General features: G+C 36.3%; 1 protein-coding gene across 16 annotated transcripts in view; it reads left to right on the forward strand.

The window, feature by feature from the left end:
• LOC310892820 (uncharacterized protein) overlaps nucleotides 1-27,668 on the forward strand; it is a 460,614-nt gene that overhangs the window by 297,381 nt on the left and 135,565 nt on the right. For 11 of the 16 annotated variants that reach the window (XR_014578472.1, XR_014578473.1, XR_014578474.1 and 8 more), the window contains one exon: nucleotides 5,993-6,047. The exons of 2 other annotated variants lie outside the window; for them this stretch is intronic. The gene's annotated coding sequence lies outside the window, so the exon portion shown is untranslated. Of the gene's footprint in view, nucleotides 1-5,992; nucleotides 6,048-7,494; nucleotides 25,889-27,668 lie in introns of all 16 variants that reach the window. 3 more of the 16 variants (XR_014578479.1, XR_014578483.1, XR_014578485.1) reach the window with 1 other exon arrangement.

The following is a 27,668-nucleotide window of genomic DNA, read 5'->3' on the forward strand; positions in this document are numbered from 1 at the left end:
GTTGTACTTACATGCGTAATCTAAATGAAGAAAATACTAAGAGCAGCTTTTTCCCTGTAAAGATCTCCAGTTCAGTTTTAGTGGTATATGAGGTACTGGTAGATAATTTCTTAACTTTTTTGGCATCAAATACGACTTCTCAATCTTTACAGGTTAACCCTGTTCAGTAGGTGATATTCATTACCAAAAAAAGGATATTTTTTAAACACTAAAGTTCAAAGAATTCCAACATGCTCAGTAGAACCAAGAGGTTTGTGTTGGCTATTTATGCATGCAGTTATTACTTTAATAGAAGCAGTCTTTTGCTCTTGAAACATATAATTTTCTTTTTGGAAAACGCAAATAATTTTACTTGAATTAACACTTCTTTTCTTTTCTTTTCTTTTCTTTTCTTTTCTTTTCTTTTTTTCTTTTCTTTTCTTTTCTTTTCTTTTCTTTTCTTTTCTTTTCTTTTCTTTTCTTTTCTTTTCTTTTCTTTTCTTTTCTTTTCTTTTCTTTTCTTTTCTTTTCTTTTCTTTTCTTTTCTTTTCTTTTCTTTTCTTTTCTTTTCTTTTCTTTTCTTTTCTTAAGACTGCTTTATGCTGGAGATTTCTGTGCCATGTACTATAACTTTAATCTTGTTTTAGCTGCATAATAGGAGTAGAACCTGTCTTGAACAAACATGTTGTCTGTTCAGTTTTAAAGGTAGGAGTGCATCCTGCTGAAACAGTTCAAGCTTTTGCACGCTTGCTGCATTAGGTCCTATGATAAACAGTTTACATAGTGTAACAGAGCTTTGCCCACTGACTGAAGTGAATCCATTTAGATCAGACTCAGTGGTTTCTCCTAGGCACCCAGGTGCTGCCACAAAGAGGGCTATCCACACAGCCACCAAGCTGCAGTCTCTTCACATGATTGGTGGTGTTCAGCTCCAGTGCTGCTTTGGGCACTGCAAGGACTAAGCATCCTCTGCTTTCTTATGGGCATAAATTAGAGCAGCTGGCCAAAGGAGCATAGCAAACCAAGGATTTGGTCCCTCAGTCTTTGCGGGGTCTGTATGGACAGCCATTCTTCCAAGGAGGTCTGAAGTGGAGAAACCAGAGTCTCTGCCTGGCGTCACTGCATGCCGAGTAGAGCCATCAGTGTCCTATGGGTGTCCAGGTCAACCTGGGACCCCTTGTTTGGCTCATCTGATGGCTTTCTAGGAAGGTGGTGGGGATGAAAATTAAGAAAATAAACGTCTCAGAACTTAGCTGAGACAGGGTAAAAACATTTGCATGATAGTAGGCAGGAGTTTGCAGGTCTTAAATTCAGTGGACACATTAATTGTTGTGATTTTAACCAGCCAAGTATTTTTGCTGGTGTAACAAGCTGTTTGGAGCCCACCACAGTTTTGTACTTAAAGAAGGACATACAACACTGTGCAATGAAATATATGCTGTCCTGAAATGCCTTGCAGCTTTTAGGAGGCTATTCAGCTGTGATTCCCCCCATCTCCCCAGCAATTTCAGTGCCCCCAAGGCAAACATATAGACTCATAGACTTCTTTTCTCTGTTGACTTTATATTCTTACTTGGAAGATTTACAGTGCTATTTTTTATGGAAATACCTGAGCCTATGACAATTAAACACTTTTCAGTACTTATAAAAATTTCTTACTTTTAATTAGACAGTGTCCATTTCTTTTGGCCCTCAGTTCTTTTTTCTTTTCCTTTTCCATATAAATGGGTGTAAAAGTGGAAGGATGAAATTTAAGCTTTAAAACGTACATTCCTATATTGTTTCTGCTGACCTGACTTTAACTTCTAAAAGACAAGGGTGAGAAAAGCCAGTTTAATTATCTACAAACAACCAAGAGCTATAGACAAGAACTCCAGTCTGTTGCTTTTAGCTATTGATATGACTAACTCTAGTACTGTTGATAGTGTTTCAAAAAAGAACTCCCCAAAACCCAGTTAATAGCTTCTTTTTTTCCTAACCTGTGACTTTGCTGGAGTACTTCAGGTTTTAAAAATTAATAATGTAGAGCTGAAGTGAAAATAATATTTTGGAAGGGGGGATGAAGCAAACTATTTCCTTTTCATCCTTCCCCAATGATTTGCAGACAAACACATCCCCAGGCAAGTTCTGAACTTCCATAATTACATTGAATTCCTAGTTAATTGGGCTTTTCTCCTGCTATTGAGTTCTTCCTTGAATAATGCCTGCTTTATAATGATTTGTGTGCAGACAATAAATGTAGAGATTTAATAGGATGAAGGCTGTGGCTCCATACAAAGATATTTAGCCCTTAACTCCTATTGAAATCAATACTTTTGCAAATCTGTTTATAAGTGACTTTAAATGAATATGCATAAAAAAGGATTACTATTAAATGTTTAAAGTATAAAGAGCATAACAAGGCTGTTCTTAGTAAAGTTACTAAAAATTGTATGTATCTATAACGTTCTATGATTATTGTCTCAGTACATTGTGCTCTTTATATCTTATTGTATGTGCTCAGTTTGAAAAAAAAAAGTTGGTTATTGTTTCTGCAGACTCTGCCAACTGGTAGGCAAACTTGCTTCATTTTCTACTCAAACTTTATCGTGAGTAAAAAAAATAGCTTATCTTCCCCCATCAGACTCATCATGATGCCTGTTCCTCCAGCAAGAGTTGGGATAACTCTTTGTTTATGACTGACTAGCAAGTAAAGAATACAAGTTGTTTTTTGTTTTTTGTTTTTTGTTTTTTTTTTTTTTAGCAATACAGAGAAAATGGGTAAGAAGGGGTGAGCAATAATCTGTGTTCTGGAAGAGGCTGTGACATAGTACATGGAGGAAGTGGAGCTGCTGATGCAAAAAAGGTGCCTTTTTTTTCCCTCAGCACAGAGTCATGTGTTTGGGGCTTTTGGCTAGTACATGAGTGCTGGCAGCAGTGCCTGCATCAGCAGGGATGGGTGTCCGTCACAGTTCTGAGATCTGGCCAAGATAAGCAAATTGTATCCGGTCTATTATTAATCCACTTACTCTTGCTAGTTTTCATGCGTATCATGTTGTTACGGAACGGCTGACCAAAAGTCTAACAGTGAAAGACAGTTTGCTCTCCGATGCTAAACAAAGGTAATTGTTAGGACCATCCCTGATTTCCCTGGTTCTGCTGTGTAACCACGAGTGATTACGTGTGGTGGGATATAACTGTTGTAGCTGGAGCTCAAATGCAAAGCTTCTCTTACAATACTGTCTAGAAAAGATAGATTCAGCAGCAAGAATGTTGGTATTACGTGCAGAAAATAATAGCCTTTCTCAGGCAGTCAGGGCTTAAGTTAAACATACGGAGACAGGTATTTTATTGAATTTCTCACTTTTACAGAAACGTTTGGATCACTATTCCAACTGATCACATAGCAGCATAGCTTGTTTTTTGTTTTGTTTTGTTTTGTTTTTTCTAGTGAAGAATTCATTCCAATTCTTCTCTGTGTAGAACCTCAGAATAAAAGACTATATGCAGCAAATCTTAATACAGCAAAGTGGCCACTGTTGCGTTTATCCAATCATCAGTCATCTTTTCATTTTTTTGCATTTGTTCAAGCTCTCCTGCTGTTAAACTGCTGAAAACTTTCCTGCCATTAGCTATGAGCAGAGAAACTTTTTTTTTTTTTTTTTTTTACCTATGTTGACTTAAAAAGATGGATGAGTCCAGTGGTGCAAACCCAGCAGCAGGACTGTAGCTGGACTAGGAACACAGAAGATAAGTGCCATGGTAATTCTTTCTAAAATGAGACAGAAGTCCCCTAACACCAGAGACAGGCAGGTGGCGAAGGATATGGTGAGGATATGACCCTTTCAGCTCAAGGTTGCTTGACCCAAATCCCAGCTTTTATATTAAGATAAACTAATCTTGCTGCATTGGAGGTTGCTAATGTAGCCAAGAAGAAACTATATTTTATTAGCAGCATAAATTCTAGGTTTTGCTGATAGTGTTACTGATCTGACAGGGTTTGCAGTTTGTTTATACCCTTCCTCACAGCTGGTTGCTTGTACATTCCTGAATTCTCTGCATCATGGTCACTGACTTCCTTTTAGTCAAAAATGCAAGGCAGGTACTCATATGATGATTGATCTTCAGTACACCGGAAACTGCAGTCTCAGGTGAAAGGCAGAGAGAGGTGATAGAACTGTCCTCTGTGTTACAGTGGTCTTTTTCAAGAGTCTTTCATTGACATCTTATGGCACTTCCCATTATAAGAGTGGGAAGAGTGAGACTCTTCATTTCGTGTCCAAAAGTGAAACTGTTTCTCTGGTGATACAGTTTCCTTGTGGTCAGCAAGGAAATTAAGTAGGTATTTTGTGAAACACTGCCAGGCAACCCTTCTGCTGTGTTGGTTTGCAAAGGGGATTGTATGCTCTCAGTTATTCCCTGACCTCAAGGAGGAAGATCTGTGCATTCCAGCACTGGAGCTGGTTGTGGTTGGCAGCTAACATGCCTCATAACGGAATTTCTGAAAACTTATTGCATTCCCAACACTCCAAACTGATTTACTTTTCAAGGAAAGCGGTCTTACAACATTATTGAAGTGGTGAAGTGGTAAAGTCAAGCAATACTAGGTTGGCTTGTGCACCTTGACGTGACCCTCCTCTGCAAACGCAATGTGGGAATTCTTTCTTATTTGGTAACACACTTCTTTTTCATACAGCCTTCAATCTAGGCAGTGAACAGATGGGCCAGCTCTGAGCATAAATTGAATTTTGTAATAAGCGACAGTCTTGTTCAGAAAGAAAAAGTGGAAACTATGCAGTGACTGAGAATGTCTCAGGACAAGAAAAAGGAGTCTCATGACAAAGTTGATTAAAGCTCTGCAGAATAAAATACAGTCCTCAGATTTATCACAGAGTTCACATATTGAGGTGTGAGGGGCACTGCGTAGTTTTTAGAGTTGGTCAGCAATTGCATGTTCCTCATTTTTGTAATTTCAGTTTGGCATCTAATTTGCAAAAGTGCTTGGTATTTATATGTCCAATTGAAACTGTTGTGAGTGGTGCCTTGAATATATAAAGTGCTGTGTAATGCTCAGTCCTATGAAAAACTAGGCCCATGTGACCCAAATTACGTATTCACTTTTCAGCTTGATCCCTTAGCACCAAGTAACTCATCTGTAAAATGGGGACAGCGCTATTCCTCCAAAGGAATTTGCTGAATTTGAGTTGCATGATGTTTGTGCTACAGTCAAAACGGTCATAATTGGAGTGTAGGTAGCATAGCAGCGTAATGCAGTTTTAAAATCAGGATTTCAATACTACTCTCTGAATGTCTCTCCAATCCACAAATTAAGCAATGAAATTAATACAAACTATCAGTGCTTGAATGTTTTGCATGTCTGTTTGTACAACAAATGAAGAGGAGTTCTCATGGACGAATGCTGTATGGCTAAGCAATTAGCAGCTGTGCCATACAATACTCATTGAAGAAATAAAAATTGCACTGGCAGCCAAACATTTGGCATTTTCTAAAATTTATATGAATCACATTCCAGTCTTAATAATGTTCTTTTCATACTACGTTTATATGAAATTTTATAGAAAGCAAATGAACTGCATGTATTCAAGCACCCTGAAGAACATTTAATGAGAAGTGCGTGCTTTTTTCTACCACAGGGACATACTATAAATCTGCGTATGCTTCTAAACAAGTAATGAGAGATATGCATATAGCTATTTGAATAAAAAGACACAAAAATTATTACAAACTTTACATTACAGATATATTCAATCCGTTCTGAATAGCACAGTATAGCGAACAATATAGTCTATGGCTTTTAGTACTATTGCTTATAAATGTAATCCTGATCTACAGTCAGGACTCTTTTGGGAAAACACCGACTTAATAGATTTTAAGAAGCTTTTTGTTTACTTTGATTTTGTTGCCTGTAATTTGCATATGATAGTAACCACACTATTACTAATTTATCATCAAAAATATGAAACAAAGAAATCGTAATAAAATGTCTTTTTGTTTGTTTGTTTTCCTTTAACAGATTTCTTTTACAATACATTCTCCTCAAGCCTGTGAATTTTTCTTTTACTGACCAGGTAAGCAAATATACGTACTCATAGAGGTTTTTTGTAAATATGTGTTCCAGACAGTAGGCAATTAATTCTGAGAGACTGGTGTTGTTTTGTTGGACAAAATCTGCAAAATCTATTATAAAAAAGGTTGAAAATGCTGTTGTCAGTTTCCAATTAAAAAAAAAAAAAGTTGAAATCTCCCAAATTCTTTAAATTTCAGTTGGAAACTCAGTTTATTTTCCAGATATGCTTAATTTTATTCTTTCTCTCTATTCTTCTTTTTACTTGTCATCTTAGTTTCCTCACACTTTCTGTTGATATTTACAATTTACAAATGGATTTTTTTTTTTTTTTTTTGCTGGGTGTTATCAGTCTCTCTCTGCCTGGCTGGGTACCAGCATTGCAGACAGGATTGTCTGTTGAGAACTCCAGAGATAATATTTTAACAACACAGGCAGGAATGGAACATCAACAGTAGAGTGGCTGGAGGAAAGTGGAAGTGACTTTGGAAATTTATGAATGCCATTTCTGTAGAGCAGAAGTTAATAAAATGCAACCTTGAAATGAACGAAGTTGCTTCTAATGATCAGTTTTGCAGTAAAAAAAAAAAAAAAAAAAAAAAAGGCCATACAAAACAACAACACTGGGTACTGAAAAGCCAAGTCAAAGAACCAACTTAAAATATTGCTGTCTATATATTACCGTCTATAGATTGGTACACTGAGGTGTATCTTTTACCTATGGAATTGTGGTTTGATTGTCTGTTGTTGTACGCTGTAGTTGGCAGAAAACACTTTTTTGGCTCTTTTATTGTTATCAGTGTTGATGATGGAGTTGGGCTTATTTGCGTGGAGCTTTAACATGGTTTAGCTTTAACGTTACGTATACCAAATTCCATCATTTTTTGATATTTCTTCTTGAGTGATCAATACCTTTTTGGGAGAGAATAGACTGGACAAAGTGAATTAGCGATACTATTTCATGTGGACTGTTTTGTTTACAGAGATCGTTTCCATTAGTTTTACAGTTCTGGTGGTTTTCCATAGACTCATCTTAGCTATGGTTAAAATAACTAAATATGGGCAAAAAATAAATAAAAAAACTGTACTTTGGGTTCATATCAAATCCATTCACTTGTTTCACGTCGTAATGTTCTATAGCTCTAACACTTTATTTGTACTGTTAACCTCATCTTTATTTAAGATGAGAGGTGGTCTCATAATCTTATAATTCTATCTTCTTATCATAGGGTTTTTCTGTGGTGCCAGCAAGACCTAGAAAGCTTCCTTGAGCTCAATTCACCAAGGAGAGATCTCTTCCCTTTAAATCTTTTCCTGAAAATTCACTTTAAACCCACTATACCTTCACATCATTTAAAAACTAGATACAGACCTCAGGTAGTGGTGTCTTCTGAATTCCTCTAGTTGGATATTCATGGATTTTTTTATTTTTATTTTTATGTTTTTTGCAGATCGGTCTGCAATCAGTCTTGCAATCAGGAAGTGAAATCTTGGATTAAAACCACCTAGTGATTTCAAATGTTAATCTTAAGGGCTTCTCCTAGGCATTTCATATTAAAAGATGGGTAACATGGGACAAATGATCAAGGAGTTATATTTGCATCTTTCATTTTTCACATCTAGACCCTCTTCTTCTGGATCTTCCACATGTCCACGTTAGTCATTCTTCCGAGTTTCCTTACTCATGCTTGAAAATATTTTTATATTTTGTTCAAAATGTAAGACACAATTATTGACAATAAATAAATCTGATAATATAATTGTAACAGCCGTAGAAAAAAAAGGCTATTGACAACCTCTGTACTTATTCTTCTCATATAGACATCTTCTGAAAAGCTTGTCATGTCACTTGCTTTTCAAATGTAAATTATAATGAAATTGTAATACTTCGATTGATTTAGAATAATAACTGATTTACTCATCAATATGAAAAATCTGAGAAAAGAAATCATGGCTCAAATAACAAATTTAATTTCATTCTTTAAATCTTTGTTTCTCTAAGTATCGTTAATCATTTTTATCTGAAATGAAAATCAATATATTTCAGTAAGATTTATTCAAGCCTGTCTTTAACAAAACTAATCATGTTCTTTTATTAAAGTAATGAAGTCAAGTTCATCTGGAGCATCTAAACTGCGTTATTAGTGCATAAACTGTTTTCTCTAACTTCTTCTCTGTACCTTGCCAACCTTCTTATGCCAGCCGTCACCTCCAAAGATCACCTAATCCAAGGCTGTATTTTCCAGATCAAATATATCTGCCAGTCAAGGAAATCAATTTTTAAGAAATTGGTGCTAAAAACAACAGTCTAAAGACAGAGATCAGACCCCAAAAGGAGCTACATAGTTATAAACTCTTTACTGACCTTACTAGCTTTATTAATTGCTTGTCTTCGGTGATGATGATTGTTGCCATCATAAAGTAGAAAAAAAGAGCTACAGTAAATATTTCTGCTCCATGGACAGAATATCTGTCTTTGTACGTATTCTACAAATCTCTATAAATGAATTAGATGATACAGCTTATGAATATGTCTGTGATGAGGTAGAGGGTTTGGCGAAACATGGCTGAAGATGAGCGGTTCATCTTGGAGTTCAGTGCTAATCTTTTCTACCGGTAATGAAATGGGTTCTGATCTGGAACCTTTAATATCTCTCTGTCACTTTAAACGTTAATCAAAGTATCTTCAAGATTGTTCATGTTTTTGTTCAACCCCCTGTTCTGTTGTTGTGTTAGTGTGAACAATTGCCTAGTGACTGAAAACCCAATACTGTCTCTGTCAAGTAGACATTAGTGAAACTGACACCTAGTTTATACAGACCATTAAGCCAGGCAGATTTTTTCATGTTTTAGCCACTATTGTATGTATAGGGCACCTTAAGAAACTGAAGCATTGTATTGCTAGTGCAATGCTGTGCAATAAAGAAATTTTCCATAGATACTGTCAAAAACTGTTCTTACAATAACTAACTCTCTCACAAAAAGCTATATTTTGAAGATTGCAAGCCTATTGGTATTCTCTGAGGCACTGAAAGCCTGCTAAAAGTATGGGTGTACAATTAGTATACAATTTCTTTGCAGTACACAGATTGTGGACCAGATATTTTCCATGTGAACATATAAAAATGCAACATGAAAATGATCACTTCATTTTCAATCTACATTTCATGCACTTTTTTTTTTTTTTTTCTGCTGGCAGCATCCTGTATCTTCATGATCTATATGAAATATTAAAAGCTCTTAATAAGTATTTTGGAAAAAAAAAATCTTCATATACCAGGAGAGCTCTTATAACTGTGGCATAAAAATTCATTGAGAAGTTTTTGGTAGTCACACAGAGCCTCTCTGAAACATTCAGAATTTTTAGCATTTTAAGACTATTCTAGCACATCAAGTTACTGGCAGACACAAAGCCCATTATAAGGAACAGTCATTGAGAATGAAAATTGGATTCACAGTTTTCACATAGGAAATCTGATTGCCAGTGTTATGCTTGAATAATACCATGTGATCCAACTAATCACTCACTGCTCAAGTTTCAAATACAGAGATCTGTTCACAAACAAACTGTAAACCAAAACATATTTGAGCCAGAATAAAATAAACCAATGACTGTCTCCTTATTATGTTTCAGCCAAACCTCCTCTGAAACACCTGGTCCTGCCTCTCTGAGACACAATACCGGACTAGATAGCCTTAGGTTTCATCCATCCTGCATGGCAGTTTCTGTTTTTACTGATATTTTGAAGTCTTGTCTGTCATAAAACTGTGTGCTTGTTTCTGTGCACAGAGCTGAGTTTCATACAGAATCAATACAGATGAAATTGTTTCTACTTGAATATTTAACAGACAGAAGAAAAACAAAAGCAGATTCTCAGCTAAGTATTGGTTTTTTCATGCCTCTGTACTCAGAACTGCACATCTCCAGGCTAGTGCAAAATGTACTTGAAAAGGCAGTATGGTTTTTAAGAGGCAATTTCATTCATGTGCTAGTACTTTTCACTATTGAAAATAATTTAATTCAGAGATATTACTCATAATGCCCAGAAGCAAATAATTGTTCTTGTGGTCCCTTTGTTTTAATCAATGAAAAAGTATATGAATGTGTACATTTTGAGAGAGGCCTTAAATGAAGCCATTCTTTAGAAGGGCTGTTTGTTTTTCAGTTCGGGTGTGCAAGAATATGGAGGAGTTTAGTACAAGTAATGAGAAAAAGATTGCTTGTGTAACTCACTGTAATTAATGTGGCATTTTAGTACCCGAAAGGGTGTTTCTCTTCAGTTTATGTCAGTTACAGAAGCCCCCTGAACTTCTGTTTACTTCATCGGTAGATCTTCATTTGTGGTGTTTTTAATTAACAAGTCCTAAATTCACTCTAATTTTCTCTTCTTATGTAGTAATAGCTACTAGTCATCTACACTAAATCCTGTGGGTGACTTGGATGACAAAACTCTCTGAGGTTTTTATTTCTCCAGACTGGCTTTCTTCAGGGTGATAGTATCTACCTTTTCCCAGCAGGAAGTTATCATCAGGAATTCCCCCACACTTCGATTGCACATTTTGTGTGTTCTAGGTCAGCTGCTGCTCCCACACAGTTACAACAGCTTCAGTAATGGCAGATCAAGACTTTTCCATGCAAATCGCACCTTAGTATTGCCAGGAGCTGCCCCTGAAGACTGAAGGAGTTTACACTGCAGTTGTTGAGAGAGGTGATTAGAGAAGAAAAATCCTGCCTTCATTAGCGGGTTGGGAGTGTGATCCCAGCATTGTGTATATTCACGAAGTCAGGATCCCCAGCTTTGTCTGCCTTTGAGTAACTCTGTAACCAAGCATTCTCTTTTTTTTTCTTCCTTATAGGAAAATGTGGTTTTTTTTTTGACCTTTTTGAATGAAATACAAGCCTTGAACAATAATTTCTAGTGTCGGTGGAATATACAGTGTCTCCTTCTGTGCTATGTCTGTAGACCTAGGAAAGTTTAACTGTATCATAGTCTCAAGCTAACTAACCAATTAAAATATTTTTAATACTTCATGTACAAAGTTCACATATTAAATTGCTAGCATATAGAGGCTCCAGTCTTGGAGCTACATCCAGACAGAGAAAGCCCTTGTTTCCAGACAGGACAGATTTTGACCAATCTTCGTACAAGCACAGGAGGCCACTTGCAGGGTCATGATCTCAGCAAACTTGGCAACTCTTTTCTCCTGCCATCCATCTTGCAAAGTTTGATAATTTTGTTAATGCTCCAGCTGTTGGATGTGATTATGAAAGAGCTCTTGCTTTCATGCTCTCTTTAATTTTGTAGCCTTAGTAGTTACAGATGACATTTTCAAAGACCGATTATAACTTCAAAATCTTGGATATTTTAAAAGTGTTTATGAAAGCAATATGCAAGACTCAAAAGTAAGAACCAGTCTTCTTCCTCTCATAAATCTCATAATTTTTACAGCACTCTTCTGATTGTTGCTGTAGGGAGGAGGAAGCCTGAAAAATAGATTCATACCTAATTATTCTAAATTTACACCATTTTAAAGCAAGAATTGCAGGTGATTGTTTATTGTGCCTTTGTTCATCATTCTACATTCTGTTGTTTTCATGAGGAAATTGCCAAACGAACCGTAAATTTTCACTCACCTGAAGTAGACCATGTGAGTATTTCAGAAGAAACATTTCACCAATTTAATTCTGTAGAGCTCCAAATTTACTTTTAAAAATTGGTCAGGCGCGTAAGAATAGGATAGTGTATGTAAAGTATTTCTTTCTCAAACACCTCCAGACAGTAGTATGTAAGAAATTACAGGAGTTGTGAACTACAAGCCTCATCTTGGAACAGTGGAGCTGTAACTATTGTGGCTTTGGCATTTTCTCAAAATGAATAACTGGATGAGATACTAACTTGCTTCATGTTTTACAGTATCTTAAAATCTGTCATATGTCCAAAGGCTTAGTTTTAAGTAGTTTTTCCTGGAACATTTAAGGGAAAATTCATCTGAATATACCAGCAGCAGTATTTTGTAGTTTGAACTGAATATCTTAAGGAAGTTATTTTTATTACTGCATCTTTTATGTCTGAAGAGATATTTGTTTAATTTTCATAATATATAGCAAAAGTGAACAGCTGTTCTACAGTTGTCTTAGTCATTCCTTAATAGTTTCATTTTTCTAACCCTCTCTTGGGATGTTTATACACACTATTGACAACTTTGATTTCTGATTCACTGGAATGCAACTAAGCAAATAATTGGAAAAAATGTCCGTAGGAAGGATGAGGAGGAAATGTTTCCTAAAAATGAGTTAAAATATTTTTCATCTTTTTTTACAGCTGCTTTGCAGGAAACACTAGCATCTATCATAGATTAAAAAAAGTGAAATTGTCAAGTTTTGTGTGCTAGTTCTGTCTGAAGATGATATATTCTAAAGTTTTACATCCTGTTAACTCACGATGGTTTTAAAACAACAAAAAAGCTCTCTAGCAAGCATATCTAATTCTTCTTGAATAGACACTGCACTGTAAAAAATTACATTAAAAGGAAGTTACTTACATTACAAAGTGAAACATATGAAAGCTAGGAAATGGCACATTTACAGGTCTAAATCTGTTCTGAAGATCTAATGTGGCAGGGGCCTGCTAGAAAATGATGGTACTTCAACGCATACTCATAGGTATGTCTTGGTCTCCTTGAGAATCAGTGACTGTAATGTGTTCTTCACACTTTTAAGAGTCAACACAAGAGAAGCCTCAACTATTGCAAGGTTTCGTTGCCTGTACACTTAATGGTGTCTCATGGAGCAGATGAAAAACATTACATTGGAGCTTCTCTGACTTCTGGATTGCTTGTTTGTGTTGCCTTACAAAATTCTGAATCCTGTTTGGGTTTTCTTTCCCCATTGTGATTCTTTGGTAAATGAGATCAGCTGTTAGGCTTGAGATTTGTCAGCCTGGTCTCACAGGACATGTGGTACAATTCCTGCTGTGCACTGCAAATGGACATCAAGCTAAATTCCAAAATACCCATCTAGTAGAAAAGAGTTTATTCACATCGATGATGAGACCAGACATACAGCTCTGTGTTTTGTTGTGTTTTTTTTTTTTCTTTTGTATGTGTGTGTATTTCTATTCAATAAGAAGCATAAGGTTTTTTTTTAAACAGAAAAATACTTACAGCCAACAATTCACGTTTATCTAATGATGTAATTCTTAGGGAGAAGTGGAAATCAGAGAATGGAGGCAGTAAGCAATATGCTATGAGGTATATAATACCAAGGACTTAGGACAAAAACAGAGCATGTGCTTTGCTTCATAGTTCTTCATTGCTGAGTTTTGTTTTGTTCTGTTTAAAAAAAAAAAAAAAAAACCTCAGGTTTATTTTATAATTGTTTTGTACACCTTTCTTTCCGAGTTCTTTTGGTTGTTCATAGATTCTTGGTATGTATGTATGTATGGACTTCTCGTATGTATGTAACATGCAATATGCAGAAGAAGAAAAACTTGTAAGGAATGTATACGTGGGAAGAGTTTGGAGGGTGCCTTGGAGCATTCCTTCTTATTGCAGGACACAGTTTCCTAGGACATGATTTGTTTGGAGGCTTTCAGTTTTTCTCCACAAACTGATGTTTCTTCATGTCTTTGGAGCCACTTCTTCAACTGAGACTCCAAATGTCTCTAGCAGATGCAAGCGTGCTAGATCAGTCCCACTGAATGTACAGATGCCAGACTTACTGGGAGTGACACTAAAATTAATAAGTACACACTGCAATTTAAAGGATAATATTATGCAAATATTCCTAAGCATGACACATTAAAAGATAGTTACATTTTATACACATCCATTAATATTTTTCCTTGAATATCAAGTAAGTACTACCTCCCACCTGCCATCTCTCCTATATTTTCACTTTCTGTGATGGTTAGATGTCATAAACCTGTCATAATGCTGTGACTAGGCTTTTTGGTTCATAGAACCTTGCATACTCTGCATTTATCTTGTGCTCAGCATCTTTTAAACTGATTGCATATTTCAAACTGTACCAAAAAGCCATATTTTTGTCATTTTTTTTCTCCTATGGGGCAGATTCTGAATTGCTTTTGATAACTTTCTAGCATAGAGCCTTGCTTTATTTTGCCTCTAACAAGTATATCAAAAATAATTTTTAACAGGTTATGTTAAGTCCATCATGCACTCCTACTTCAGACTTACATTTATGCATATTACAGTGTCACTTGCTTTGGAAAGCAGGTAGCAAGTCTAGGTGCTTAGGCTTTGGTGGTGGTGGTATTTAGCTCACAAGCTACCTAAGCCACCATTTTAACAGCACTGTTAAATCATAACAGTGGATTTCTTCCTCCCTGGACTTTTATCAGCAACTTAGGTCAGACTCCCCTAATCACTTCCAGTACATCTTTAAAACTCTAGATCTACACTTTCATATTAAAGAGAGAAAAAAAAAAAAAAATCCACAGCAGCTTAAAAAAAAGTAAAGAATACTTAGGCCATATCGTGTTGCCCCCATCCCTGTCTGTCTGACACAAATACATACTTCCTGTTTGTTTTAGTTTATAAACATTTTCAATTCTTAGCACCTGAATGTTAATGTTATCATTTGACAACTAAGTAAACAGACAAATTGCCAGTCTATAAGCAGTCACAGTTCTTGTTGAATCTTAGTAGCATTTGAAATGTTAGTATTTTAATTTTCTGATCATGGCTGGCCATTAATGCCATTGTAGCTGTGCCCTTAAGTGCTATGATTTCTCTTCCCCCCATCCAAAATTAAGAGCTTTTCTGAAGAAAGTATATGGCAGGTTGGTTTCTTCTTGCTGTTGGTTACATGGCATGGAGGCTTGGTAAGTTTGTTATAGGGAAGCAGCTTGCTGAAGATTTGAAAACTTGTTCCTGTTATAATACCAGCCCTGCCTTTTTGGTGTGTACTAACAGGAAAGTCATGATCTCTATGACCATTTTGTAGCTGCAAGGGATAGGAAAGACAAGTGAAGACCCATATGTATAACACACTGCACCAAACAGTTCCCTCCTGTCATCCTTCACAAGGTGATAACACCTTTTCCAAATTTTACTAGTGAATGTACTTTTTCACGTGAGTAGTCCCTTTATTTTCATAAATTCAATTTTATTGTGAAATACAGTGTATAATTCTTGATATTCTATTCATATGTACAGAAACTAACTCTAGGCTACAATTCACATGCATTCACTTAGATGAATCATATAAAAACAGTTATTGTCTAAAAGCACAAAACAAAGACATCAAACTGGGAAATCTACTTACAGGGAAAGTCAGAAGTATTACGTAGATACTTAATAAATTAACTAATAGACTTGAGTATAAGTCTGTGCTAATGATGCACATAGCTGTAATGGACACAGTATGAAAATGCGATTAGCAACATCATAGTCAGGTATGTCAATATTTACAGTTTAAGTAGCATTGATATCCTTTTACAAAATTGAAATGATTGGATTTTATCTCTAATCTGAACAAAATATATTTTATGGAACATAGTATTTTCTAAAGTTTTTCTGTCCAAATTTGTTTTAAATGTAACTTTAAGGTTCTCATTTTTCTAGCAGAGAAAGGATCACAAGCTACACTGGAAAATGAAAAATTCAGAATAAATATTATTATATAATTATATACAGTTATTGGATTTATGTTAAAAATAATGGAAACATACATGTGGAATATAGATAAAAGATTGTTACTTATGATAAAATTTTATCGTCTGATACCTTGATTCAGCAAAACCCAAACATTTTTGGTTATACGTCTGCTGAGGTTTTCATTACTCCAATTAGGGAGGACTCCTGAAGCGCTGATATCAGAAGTGAAAAAATGATAGAAATCTTGACATCTAAGTACGTTTGATATTTTGAAGGGAACACTCTGAAAAAGAGAAAGAAAGTGTTTAGATTAGACTAGCTTCCAACAGGAAAAGGTAAATAAGAAAGAGAAAGTGGCTGGGTATAATCCAAATAAACCTGGTTGGTGATGAGAAGTTATGAAATATAGATGATATAGATCATAGAGTAATTTTTTCACAGTCAGCATTTTAGCAGGAACAAGGAGATTAATTAAACTTTATATTAAAATAAACAGTAGGTATCTATGTGGTTAAGTATTTGAATAGCAATTGAATATTCCTAAAAGTGGTACGATATTATCAGTATAATAGACTTGATTATACAGAATAAAAGAATTCATGTTAACCATGCTGTCATTTAAATAGTACATCATAGATGTGCTCCTGGGAAATAAGTTCCCTCAAAGCACAGAAATCCAAATTGTGAGAGAAGATAAAAATGAACAATGAAAATACTTTATTCCATGTAGATTATTATACTGCTCTTATCATCATAATATCTGATTACTTTCCGGTGGTGCATTAAGCTATGGGATTAGCATCTGCTGCTTAGTGTTCTGCTTTTGTATGGTGATTCTTGTAGGTTTGGGCGAGGAGAAATAGGGAAGCTGTGAAAACTTTCTTAAATGTTAACAAATTCTGCATGTGGAAATATAAAATAAAAGAGGTGGAAGGAAATAGCAATAATGATGAAAATCGTATCCAGTTAGGTGAAAGAGAATAGATTTGCATGTGTTGGCTGACACTGCAGAGTTTTGGAAGGCTACTAAACGGGGCTGCCATTTGATCCATGAATGTTGCTATCTCTTTCAAGAGTAGTTCAGAAATGTCTAACAGACTATTAAAAGACATAATTACCTATAAAAAAAGGTCAGAATTTTTGGCTAGTGGACTTTAATCAACCTCATTTTTCATTTGGGAAGGAAAAAAAGTTTCCAAAATCTTATAATCTTTACAATTCTGTAAGTTTGTTTCCAGAGCAGGAGGAGTTTGAGAGAGCCCTCCATTTGGTAAAGCACTGTTCTGTCCAGCAAGGAATTCTGGTAGCTGGGGAGCTGGCTACCTTGTGTTCTAGTGGTGCAGTGCTGAAGAGAGACTTAGAAAACCTGCATGCACAATATACTCAAAATATTAAAGGAATAACAGGCAATTCCTATTTGCTAAAAAAAGCTAAAAAATTAAGCAGTGTTCATTCAGTACATGGAAAAAGCTAGAGATTTAAAATGCATAAACAGGCAGAGGCTGAGGCAATTTGAACACTACAGAGTAAAAAGATATCAAACAATTAAAGGCACTCTTTCCACCAAATATAAAGGGAATTTTATGATATTTCAAAAAACTTTGCAATTCTCATGTACTTTTCCTAAAATTTTCTGGAGGTAGCTCCAAGAAAATTCTATTTTAAAGTAAAGATCTTGTACTACTTTTAAGAGAGTAATTAAATGAATAAATGAGTTTCTGAAAAAAAAAATCATACACAATATGTATTTTTATAATACCTGTGCACAGTATGTGTTAAAAAAAATGGCCAACTAATTAAATGAATACTTCTTCGTTGAAGATACCAGACTTTAAAATTTCTTGATAATTTTATTTAAATCCATATCTAACCTACCTAGTGAGAACAGGATCTCTTTGCATTGTTTTTATTTTGTGTTAGAGGTTATTCTGTAATTGTGACAATTGTCTTTCTCACAGCTATTACACATTTCTAAGTTATGTCAAACAAGAAATGGAAATTTCACTTTGTAACTTTTTCTTTAACTGGAAAAAGCATCACATTTGAAATTATATTGTTCATCCCGTCAGATACTTTAATTCATAAAACAATGCAGGACTTGAACTTAGACCCAGATATCTTACAAAAATTGGTCTGGATTTTTACCTAAATCATTTTATGCCAAATAATGTTTTCACAAATCCTGGAAAGGCAAAGCAACGTAATTCGTTAGATAGAAGAGACATTATTTACTGCTTTGAGTGAAATAAGATACTTAACAGTTAAAATAAATAATTTTTAACTTTTAGAGGTCAACTATTGATGGTCTAGCTTCACTCACAGTGTAGGTGGACTGGTATTCACATCCAGAGATACCATCAATAGGTTGATACCTCTACTGTTAAGCATCATACAAGAATAGTACCTTCAGAAATTCACAGTGTGAACTTGCCTGAAATTTGTATGGTTGCTACCTAAACATTTTGGCAAACTTCATGAATTGCATGATATATACAACCTGACATCAGGAACAGATTATCCTTCCTCTCCAGGAGAAGTAAGTATGTATTCTATTGGTAGTGGTTTCTTACAGTAACATGGAGACAATACCACAGGTGAAAAAACAAGACTACTCATCGGCTAAATAACTCTCTTTGATAAAGCCCACAGATCCACACTCTCTCTGCTATGGTCTTGGTTCCAGAACATGATTCGAAGGACAGCTTTCTGAGAGAGAGAAAAGGTGTGAGAGGGGTGAAACTCTGTCATACACTGTATTCAGGAGACTAACACGTTTCTCAGTGCCAAGCAATATTTTGACAAGCGTTCTTTGGCTATGTATGTGTGGGCATGTGCACAAACTATAGTATCTACAGAGTAGCTCAGGATGGACAGTACAGCTGAAGGGTAAGAATTACCATTTGTAAGTATTGTTTTTAAAGATTAAAAGTAATGAGGGGACTTAGGTCGCATATCAGTGACTCAACAAATGCAGACTTTTGGGGATGAGTTGCCAAAATAACTTAAAATACTTTTTACAAACGAGTTTGAGATGCGTAGTTTTTCTCCCAGAAGAAAAGAAGAGCTTTCAGAATGAAAACCATAAGGGGAGGTTTGAATGAAATAGTGCTGTGGTAGAAAGGCTTGTTTGGCAAAAATGTTTATTTCCTACAATAAATTTTGCTTACAAATGCTTAGCGATTAGGATTTATATCATGACTGACAATATATAAAATTTTTGCCTCAGTCTTCACTGGCAAGAGCTCCAGCCACATAGTCCAACCCCCAGAAGGCACAGTCAGGGTCTGGGAGAATAAAGAACCACCCATTGTAGGAAGATCAGGTCTGAGGCCACCTAAGGAACCTAAAGGTATACAGTGTAAAATAAGGAGGTGATTGGTGACAGCCAACATAGTTTCACTAAGGGCAGATTGTGCCTGAGAAATCTGGTGACCTTCTACAATGGGGTTACAACATTGGTGAATAGGGGAAGAGCAACTGACATCATCTACCTGAACTTGTGCAAAGCATTTGATAATGTCCTGCATGATAGCCTTATCTCTAAATTGGAGAGACATGGATTTGGCAGATGGGCCACTGGGTAGGTAAGGAATTCGCTGGATGTTTGCACTCAAAGAGTTGCGGTCAATGGCTCAATGTCCAAGTGGAGATCAGTGATGAGCGGTGTTCCTCAGGGGTGCGTGTTGGACCAGTGCAGTTTAACATCTTTGTCAGCGACATGGACAGTGAGATCAAGTGCACCCTCAGCAAGTTTGCAAATGACACCAATTTGTGTGGTGCAGTTGACACACTGGAGAGAAGGGATGCCATTCAGAGGGACCTGGGCAGGCTTGAGAGGTGGGCCTGTGTGAACCTCATGAAGTTCAACAAGGCCAAGTACAAAGTCCTGGGCCAGAGCAATCTCAAGCATAAATACAGGCTGAGAAGGGAATGGATTGAGTGCACCTCTGATGAAAAGGACCTGGGAGTGTTGGTTGATGAGAAAGAAGATCAACATGAGCTGGCAATGTGTGCTTGCGGCCCAGAAAGCCAACCATATCCTGGGCCACATCAAAAGAAGTAAGGCAGGGCAAAGGAGATGATTGTCCCCCTCTTCTCTGCTCTCGTGAGACCCCACCTGGAGCACTGCATTCAACTCTGGGGCCCCCAGCACAAGGACATGGATGTATTAGAATGAGTCCAGAGGAGGGCCATGAGGATCACCAAAGGGTTGGAGCACCTCTCCTATGAAGACAGGCTGAGGGAGCTGGGGTTGGTCATCCTGGAGAAGAGGCTTTGGGGAAACCTTATATCAGCCTTGCAGTACCTAAAGGGAGCCTACAGGAAATCAGGAGAGCTGCTCTTTGTCAGGAAATGTAGTGATAGCACAAAGGGTAATAATTTTAAACTAAAAATAAAAATAAAAAAAATAATTAAAAAGTAGATTAGATATTAGGAAGAAATTTTACATGATGAGGGTGTTGAGGAACTGGAATGGGTTACCCAGACAAGTTGTTTAAGGTGAGGTGGTAGGGCTTTGAGCAGCCTGGTCTAGTGGGAGATGTCCTTACCCATGGAAGGAGGAGTTGGAACTAGATGATCTTTAAGGTCTCTTCCAATTCAAATCATTCTATGATTCTCTGATACAAATACTATATTCCTTAAAAAAAAAAAAAAAAAAAAAAAAAAAAAAAGTCTACTATGTTGCCATATCTTTTGAGAGCAAAGCAGTACTTCTGCTTATTTATTTGGATTGTTGGGGCATCCCAGGGTCTTTGTTAGGCATAGAGACACCCATGAACGTCCTGAACAAGAAAGATAGCTGATGCCGTTGAAGACAGAAGGAAGTTGACAAACGGGAAAGTAGATCAGGGGAATGAGCAAGCACATTATATGGTTCCCCACATATATATAGGAGGAGCCACTTGGCTATTTATTTGAAACTGCTACAAGTTGCCAGTAGGTATCAGCAGAAGATATTGATCTGAGGTGAAAGGTGACATATCGATGGATGTTTTAGTTCATATTAATGTTATATGCTACTGGTTTGGTCATCTCTAAAGGCCTTGGTGAAGAATGGGATTTCCAGTGCTCTAGTGTTTTATGTTTTCATAATTAAAAACAGCATCTGCTATAGGTGGCTGTGATTTTTAAAGTTCCCGTGCTCAAGAAACTTGTGCATGCTTGGTTATATTGTTATGGATGGTTCCCCTAATTTCAGTGAGAAGGCTCGTTGTAGTAAAGATGAATACAAGTAAAAGAATTTGCGTGATAAAGGCGTAGATACAGATCAGCTCCTCTCCCAGAGTATGGAAATAACAGATTAATCACTGGACATACTGAATCAAGGACATGCTTACTGCATACTTTGTGCCATCATGACATTCTATAGTTTATTTTGTAAAAAATCATGCAGGAAATTGGCATTCTTTATGAAAGCTTCTCTTAAATTCCCGGTCCCATGGCTGTTAATCCCCCGAGGACAGAACTAGATTCTGTTTGCAGAACTTAACTGCATTTTAACTAAAGGACTATTTTCTACATGTTTCATTCTGCTTCTCCCCTGCTTGATAGAAGTTATCCGGAAACGCATTCCAGAAATCTGGTTGCTATGTTTCATGTTCTGCAAGCGTTGGTTACTATAGTGTTTTAGAAAAATACCTTTTCAGGAAGCAGATATATAATCCAATATAGTCTGCTGAAGTTGTGCTGAATGAACCATCTGTTAACAAATTGAAAGTAATGTATTTGTAGATGAAATGATTCGTACACTTTAATTTCCTGTTACAATTGGATAAATATAAAAAAGAGGGCATGAGAATATCTTTAGAAGCATCCGTGTATGTACCCTGAAGCTGCCTACCCTTTGAATACACCTGGTTATGAATGTCATGTGACAGTGTAATAAACTGACCTTCAACAACCAAGTCTTTCTAGAAAGCAAACCAGACAGTACCTGCCACCTAGACTGCACATTTCTGCAGATACTCTACCTCTGAGCCACTGGAACAATTAATGCCTCCTAGTTATTAAGCCAGGATGTGCCCAGTACTAATCAAAATGCAGTACATCTATATTGGATCACTCATGTTTAAAATAAAGGCCACTTTACATGTTGTTGTTTTAATAATGAATGCAAATTCCCATCTTTGATCCCAAAGAGCTAGGCATTATACAAATTTAGAGTAAAATCACTTTAATGTCCTTAAGTCCATAAAGGCTATGTAAACATCTGCAAGTAGTTTAGAATTCCAGGAAGATGTTGAAGCAAGATTGAAGTACTCTTGTCACAATTTCTAAATAACAATAAAGGTTTTCTGCTTATTACTAGGGAAGATAAAAACACCTTCTAGGTACATGACCCTTCTTGGTCCTCTGAAATCTCTTTGGTGCTCTTCAGGCATTCAATAAACAGAATTTCAGACCAGTAAATAATGGAATATGTTATCTGTGTTTTTTTTCGTTGTTGTTTTTTTTTTTTCCAGTGGTTCAGTATACTTCAAGCTCTCCAATAGTCATTCTGCACTTATTTGTAGTCTGTTACCCTTTGTGCAAGGTGGCAGCTTTGGCTGTCAAGTGTGAACTAAAACCATCTCTTAAGCTTGAGTGTGTTTTCAGCTACTCTATGGTAATGCTGGCTGTGATGCAGCTCCTGTCTTCCCATCAAGAAAGCAGTGTGATGTTAACATAAAATTCACTGTCTTATTTATTCTCTGGGGCAGCAGATATATGTAATATGAAATTCAATGAGCTGTGATGTCACAAATCATATGAATTCATGAGTCATTACTAAATTGTTGGACTGCTGAATTTGTGTGTTTATTAAGTACACACAATGTTTGATATTCATTTTCTATAAAGCACTTCAGGAGTTTTTGAAAAAAATGTTCTTAATTGATTTACCAAATCAAAATTTTGGTGTAATAATTGCCTCTTTTTTAGCAAAGTTTTAATTGGAAATATTTTCTCAAGTACTGAACTTCTGATAAAGATGAACAATGACCAAGTAACCAAGGACCTGGTAGCAAAGAAACTCAACTGATTTCATGAAAGCTCATATTATTGCTGAGTGCCCTGTGCCAATTTGAATTTCACATAATGTGGAAATGTAATCTGATGAAGATTTTGAGTTACACATGCTCTATATGTCCTGAAAAGCAAGCTAACATAAGTAGCAATGCTCTAATTGGAACATGAATTTTCCATTTTTCCTGTGAGTTATTGCTTACAAACAACATGATGTCTCTTTTATCATGACACCAGAAAACAATAGTGTACTTTTTGTTTGTTTAATTTTGTCAGAAAATGCTGATTCATTGAAAACAAGGCTGCTTGCATTTGAACAATTCCCAATCGGAAAAAATATTGGAAAAGTATGTTGCAAAAGATAGTGCCTAGACATTTTAAATGACTAAAGTCCTTTTTTTTTTTTTTTTTTTTTTTTTTGGTATTTTAAATAAGTTTTCAGGCCTGTAACCTACTTTTAATGTATAAATAGTTCCCCTCCCCACAATCCAATAACCTGTAAATTATACATGTATAGTGGAAGCAGGAGTTAAGATCCAGAGTCCTCTCTCCCCTGCCTTTGATCACTCATAGCCTGCTCAATCTTCCGAGAAGGCTCCATGCCTTTGATCTCTTCTGCCTCCGTCTCTGTGTTGTTCAGGTTATCTGAGGATGTTTGTTGTTTTGAAGTATAGGTTTTACTCACAAAATTATGCCTATTCAAACTACAAAATTGGAAAGTGTAGCCATTTGTACTAAAAATATCAAAGAAGTAAAAAATGTAGGATGAATATTTAAAACATTTTAATGTATAAAGAGTTAATTGCTCCAATATAAAAATTTTAAAATCTAGATTGGAGGGTTTGTGCAATTTGAAGTGAGATTATTTTGCTGACTCTAAAATTTGCAGTAGGGAAATTGAAAACTGAGATATAAAAAACTGTTTCCTGTCCAGTTTTAATCAGTTTTGCTTCAAAACTAATTGATCCTTTAGTCTGCTGAATCAAAAACACGTCTTACATTGGGCTATAAGGCACATGTTCTTTCTTTTCAACTTAGAGTTATGGCCTACCCAGATTTTTTGGCTAACAGAACTCAACCTGCTAAGAATGTAACCCAGAGAAGTGCATGCACAGGCCTCATATTTTTGTAATTAAATTACCAAAAAAATGTGTGGTGTTTTTGGATATGTGCACGTATATACCTACCTGCAGGTGATGGTTTGGAAAATACTGTCCAGATTTGTAAGAATATAAGTACCTAAAGATGTATGTAACTTCCTTCCTGAAATAATTAAGAATGTTTCAAAAATACTTATTTTCTGTTTTTGCCCGAGAACACTACTCTGTGGCATTTTGCGGTGTGATGCCATATTCAGTTATAGCAAGTAGAGTGATGGATGACACACAGCACATACTCTACTGAAGGCTACTTTTGGCTCAAGGCAGCTAAATGAAATGCTCCTTCAAATAACACTGCATACGATTTCATTTTAAGTTCTTGAGCAACCAGGATTCATACAGGGTTGTATAGGAAAAGTATGTATGAGTAACATAAAAATTGTTTATCATTCATTAAGAAATCAATGGTATGAAGAACGTCCTTGCAGCATCTTTATTTTCCTGGGTTATATACAGATCAAGAATGAGTCCTAGGAAAATAAGTGGCTGTGGAGGACCCTTTCTACACAATCTGGTGTACAGTTGGGAACAGGAAGGCATCTATGCATTCCCCTGAGTTATGTTTGTGTGCTCCCATATCCATGAGAACTTTTCATTTTGAAGCTTGGGACAGAATTGCTGTTGTGAAGATGTTCCCTGGTTATGTTTTCATGCAACTCAGCTAAGCGCTGCAGCAATATTTGAAGGGGAGCATAGGCGTGGGAGTTACACTGGGAGAGGTCTAGGCATTAAGTATCCTGCTAAATCAGAAATTAGTAAAACATATTCTGGCTGTGCTTGCCCTTGTTTTGAAGAGATGTTAGTGAAAGATGTCAACATTGTTTTATTAATCAGAAGTAGAAGGAGTGTAAATAATTATTTGGTGTTTACTCACTTTGCTACCTAGTTCTCTTTCCTCCTCCTCCAGTGACATTTTCCAGGAACTAGATCAAGGTAACTTCAGATTTTTGTTTTCAGAGGTAGTGGTCAAGATGATGGAAACTGTAGGCAGTATTTAGAAATTATCTAATTCAAGCTATTACTTAAGATTCAATGCAGAGTAGTTAACACTGAGCAATGTAAGATATTCCATCATGTATTAAGAATAAATGATTTATGAAAAGAACCTAAGTTTGGTATCTTTGGCTCTAGAACTGGAAAAACACCTAACTGCCATGCTGCTTATGCTTTTAGAAGAGTGACGCACTACAGCTTTTTAAATTTGGGAAATATATGTGTGTCAGAATTTTTATCTGATGAATTGTGATGATAAAGCTTGTCTGTATTTGCATTTAGGCCTGCAAGAGACAAATGAGGTTAAGAGCACATAAGAAGAGTTTTTGTATGTCTAGGATTTGGTGTATGTGAGGGAATTGAATGCCTCACCTCTTGATTTGAACTTTTTTTATGTTTATGGAATAACAGTGGTGAAATAAACAGAAGATGAAGCAAGTATGTTGAAGGAAATGTGTGTGACAATGCTCTTCCTATCATCACGTTTGGTTTGATGTTTTATACCACCACAGCATTTTTACCTGTCTGAGGTACTGTCTTGTCGTTTGTGGAGAAAATGCCACATCTTTCTGTGCCTGAATGATCACCCGTAAGGACCTAAGTTTCTTAGAAAAGTGGAATAAAGACAGAGTCTGCTTTTTGCTTTGGCCTCATTATGAGCTTATGTCAGTCCCAGCCCTCCTCCGGCACCACAGCCATGCTGCTTATTCTGCCACAATTGCACTTCACCATGAACAACAGAAGGGTTGCTCCCGTCTGCAATGTTTGATTTTTTCATGCTGCAAAATAGTTGTTGGAAAATGCTCATTTGAATTTTCAGTAGCTGTTTCAATTTGTTATATTTGCATCCTTTTCTCTTTATGAATATCTGCACTTTTAAGAAAATAGCTGGTCTTAAAGTCTGTGAAGAATGCTTTTCTTGCATGAACAGGAACATTTGCTGTGCATTGCTCATTTTTTTGCTATCAATTTTAAAATATTTTCTTCTGTAGTAGCAAAGCAGAAAGAAGGTTGTGAAGTTCAGGTGTCCAGCCAGAGTCAAAGAGACAAGATAATTTATAAATTTGTAAGTAAATAGGCTGCAGATAATGTGGTGACAAGTTTAGAGGAGAAGAAACTTAATAAAAGCAAGAATGTTGATGAAAATTTCAGGAACAGGAAAATTTTAGTTAAATTTATGATGAATGACATGTCTGGCTCTTACCATGGAGCATCTTGCTTAAGTCTCTTAATTTGGTGGTGTTAACCTTAAGGCAGAAAAAATGGGAAGGCACAGTGCCATTTGAAAATAACATGAAAGTAGCAAGCAGATGATAAATTTTCATTTGCATGCATTTTGCAAATAATTTTTATCACCTCTATATACTAGAGCCTTTGAGAGTATGCTCTGCAAAACAAGACCGTTTTATTATGAAGTGTTATGCCATGCAATACAGTATATTAAAGTTAGCCAGAAACATGTAATATATCCAGTACTTGCATTTCCTCTTTGCTTTGTGTGTTTTCAACTTTTAACTTGTAGAAATTGCAGTTATATGTTTGTTCATAAATACAAAACTAGCAAATACACAAAAGAGTAGACATTGCCTTCCTCAGTCATTCCCTCTCCTTTCTTTCTGAGAGGGCTGCTGTGTTTCTTTCCTGATCTCTCCTCTGCTTTTCTCTTATGCAGGGTGCCATTGCTCAGAGAAGGCTCCATTTTTTTTTCTGTTCCAATTAGTTTACAAACTGCCTGCTGAGCTAGGAAGGCTGGGGTACTCAGTACAGACTCAGAAACCCTCAGATGTCTCTTTGCCTTCCCCTTCCCTCCTTCAGGGCGATGTCAGAACCAGTCCCCTCTCCTCCAGTGGAGAGGTCCAGTGCCACCTCCCTCCACCTGGCCGCCTGGCCTGCTCCAGCTGCAGGTGAACAAGGCCAGACGCTCTGGCAGATGTGTCTTTTTGGTTCCTTTTGAGTTATCCTTGTATCAGTTCATAGGCAAAACACTCTGAGATCCATCTACATCTGTAATTGTTGCTGGGCACATATGCAAGTAATTTTTTCAGCAGGATTTTAACATTCTGCTTTTGAATATTGGTGAGGCGAGTGCTCCGTTGTGGGGACTAGCCACATGCTGAAATGCTTTTTGACATGGGAAAATAAAAGTGACTGTGCAGAATTTGATGCCTGTCGCTTCTCAAAAGCTGCTGCTCAAATTTACCTAGCTCAGACTGTGTATTATTTGTGGCAATAATACTGGAAAATGCCCTTCAAAGATCTGAAAGTCAGGCTGTTCCCTTGTCCTTTTACATACCATCACTGATAATAATAGCAGTAAATTTGAACAGAATATACATTCACTGTAGTTCAGTTGGAGATTTCTACTCAGTTTTAATGGAACCACTGTTGTCACCTTGGATCAAAATACCATGCGGGTTCAGAGGTTACACCCTCGTCAGTGGCTTATTCGAAGACAACAATGTATTTTGGCTTAAATGTTTTTATGGCTGATGGAAAAATGTGAGATGGAGTGAGCTGAGCTTGATTCCCCCATGCCCTGTTAGAAGAAATAATAATAATAATAATAATAAAGTTTAAAAAACTCTGTTTTGATTTGTTGAATCAAATCAGTAGGAAAACTATCAAAGTGATAAAAAGTGGAATCCCAAGTTGTTGTTGCTACATAATTGTTAATTAAAGACGGATGAATTGGGTTTCTGAGTTTTATGAGCCTGCAGAAAAGCATTTAGTTTTAAATAATAGGAAAGCTTATTTAATCTGGAAGACCTTTGTGGGAGAACCCACCAGGGCTCATTTTCACAGCTGAAGCGTCACACCGTGTGGATGCTGCTCGCGGCCCCTGGAAA

Source organism: Anser anser (genome assembly GCF_964211835.1).
Source record: "Anser anser genome assembly, chromosome: 1".
In the NCBI taxonomy this organism is placed as follows: Eukaryota; Metazoa; Chordata; class Aves; order Anseriformes; family Anatidae; genus Anser; species Anser anser.